Source organism: Haemaphysalis longicornis, unplaced genomic scaffold (genome assembly GCF_048455015.1).
Source record: "Haemaphysalis longicornis isolate Haplotype H1 unplaced genomic scaffold, Haemaphysalis longicornis Haplotype H1 scaffold_10, whole genome shotgun sequence".
In the NCBI taxonomy this organism is placed as follows: domain Eukaryota; kingdom Metazoa; phylum Arthropoda; class Arachnida; order Ixodida; family Ixodidae; genus Haemaphysalis; species Haemaphysalis longicornis.
The window spans coordinates 106,999,536-107,002,186 of NW_027526204.1; the positions used below are offsets into that span (position 1 = coordinate 106,999,536).

Genomic DNA, 2,651 nt, shown 5'->3' on the forward strand with positions numbered 1-2,651 from the left:
GCACGCGGTGAAGAACCGCTTCGTCATGCTTGGAAAGTACGTCAGGCATCCTAAAGGTCCCGTGCGGGTCTATGGAGTGAAGCGGCGCGTAATGTTGCGGCGCAACAGCCCACATAGATCGCTGAAATCTCCAGGCAGCCGTGGACGCTAGGGCAGCTAGAAGCATCTTTTCTGGAGAACGGTGTCGGTATCACTGGCCCGAGCAAATCATGCGCTAGTAAACCGACCCATCCAGTACTTAGATTGGGGGGTCGAAAATACCTCAGCTAAAAAACTGCGCTATGCCCATCAGATAACTTGGAAACTTGCTCAAAAGGTTTTTCTCTCTTGTCTGGTCTTGGCGTTCTTCGACCTCTGGAATGAGGTCAATACAGTGGCGTAGTGGCTATTTGCCGGCTTCCCTTCAGTTTCGGCAATGAACTCATTCGATAACCACGTTAAAAAGACAGCGACAAACGGAAAGCAGAAACGGAAGGCGTGCCTGATGCGACGATCAAATCACGCTGTGCTGCTCCGCTCTGGCGATAAGTATTGCTTTCGCACTGCTTTCAGACGCGAAGGGAAGAGTGAAGGTGTTTGCCAGAAGTGGTGCAGAGTCCATTTAATGCTTCCAGTATATGCTATAAAATCCAATTCACGATACAAGACTTCTTAAATGCCAGTGAACACTCTTTCTGGCGTAGTTACTGTGCTCTTCTCGCTATTTCGATAATTTGCTTCAGACGTTTCCGTCAACAATTGTTTTCGGTTTTCGATAAGACGTTACGAACCGTTGGTTATGTTCGTGTTTCATTCTGTGGGCTTTGCGCTACTCTTTACGGCACAGACATATACCATGAACACACTCGAACCGGAGACATCGCGGACCAGCGAAAGGGAATCCGTTCCGTGGTCGATAAGCGCTGACTGCCCTTGTGCAAGTCGTTTGGGCCCCTTTCAAGGTTTACTTCGGCCGCCGGACTCCGTGTAAGCGCATCCACCGCTGCTTCACGACAGTGAACTTCATTGACCCTGCTTTTCCTGACGTCACCGGAAGTAGACCTGCCTTCACAACGGGATGTGACAGCATCCCATCACGGAATTTCCGGACGTACCTTTTGGCATAGAGTTTCATACCAATACTATATATTAGAGGAAAATCTTGCGCTGCAATCGCGGGCCGCTGTGGGCGCCGCCATTGCAGCTAATGACATTCCTCGCCTAATTGGCTTGGCTACTCACAAGACTTCTTTTTCGTCTCGAAGGCCAAATCGACAAAATGGGGCAACATTTTCTTATTGTTCATCTTGCGTGAAGCTTCTAAATATTCACTGATAAATAAGTACTTTTGCAGCCTAAATTTTATAACTAAACAAATTTTATTACTCTTCGTAAGTAATATTGTTGCGTTTTTGCAGCCAGAGGTAAGTTTCCAGCCTGTTCATGAGTCATCTGTAGCATGCGAAGGAAAAGTGGAGCGTGCCTGCGCGGTACATGGCGGAACGCTCACAGAAGCGCGACTCGCCTCCACAGTTGCGCCAGATCTCCCTCTAGTATAGGCGGAGAGTTTTCATGTTCCTGGAGGGGGCTCGGCCCCCCTTAACTTTCCGCCGATGATGATGATGATGATAAAATGTACATCAGCCTGCCTCGCCCACTGCAACATACATACATACATACATACATACATACATACATACATACATACATACATACATACATACATACATACATACATACATACATACATACATACATACATGTATGTGTGACCCTACAGACACTTATTTCTGTCTTAATTCAACGAGCCGCTCATTGCCAATTCTGATTCGCTTCATGCAGAGCGAGGGCCTCTGTTCTGGCAGTCTTGGTGCCATAGGGAGCTTAAAAGGGTTCAACGCTGGTCGACCACCCTCGACATGTCGTAGACACTCGAGGCACGGCCCGGGGTTTAAAAAGAAGGTCCCCTTCACCCCGAGTAGTCCGAGTGGCGCTGGCTACCACCCCCAAGTGCAGGAAACCAAAATACCTTAACATAAATACCCCAGAAAGTGGAGGGGAAAATAGCCCCGCCGGTAGCGTAGTGGTCATCGCACCAGACGCGTGTTCTGGAGGTCGTGGGTTCGGATCCCACCCGGCGGGCATTTTTTTCTGAACTTTCTTTCTTTCATTCCAAATTCTATGTCTGTTTCAATGACCTACCACATCCTCCCCTTCGCTTTCCTAGGTTTTCTTGACTGCCAACTCTTATTTCTACCTACATAAATACATAGGTACAGACATCCATGCTTCCTCCTATGGTAAGAGCTAGAAGGAATGAATGGAAAGTAGGAAAGTAACTCGTCCACGTGTGCGCCAATTTAATGATGCAATAAGCTCTCAGTCCCAATAAAATTTTTGGGAAAAGGTAGAGGCAACTGATAATGGCATGCTAATGGCACTTGGGGGAGTAGGGGGGCAGAGATTAGCATCTGCGGAAGGGGGGGGAGCAGAGCCGCCTCCGGGAAACACCGGAGGGGGCTCGGGCCTCGAGCCCCCTTCCCCCCTCTCCCGTAGCCTTCGCGTATACCCTCTAGTATATATCAGCATGAATCTTCAGCTACCTTGTGCGGTCGCTTGCAGTTGTTCAAGTGGCGTCCACCGCCTAAAATTTTCGAATGTCCCCATGCTTC

The 2,651-nt window shown here is 48.7% G+C and overlaps 1 non-coding gene across 1 annotated transcript; it reads left to right on the forward strand.

The window, feature by feature from the left end:
* Positions 1-2,048: 2,048 nt before the first annotated feature.
* Trnat-cgu (transfer RNA threonine (anticodon CGU)) lies at positions 2,049-2,121 on the forward strand. The gene has a single exon. It is a non-coding gene; the product is annotated as a tRNA-Thr (tRNA).
* The last annotated feature ends 530 nt before the right edge of the window (positions 2,122-2,651 follow it).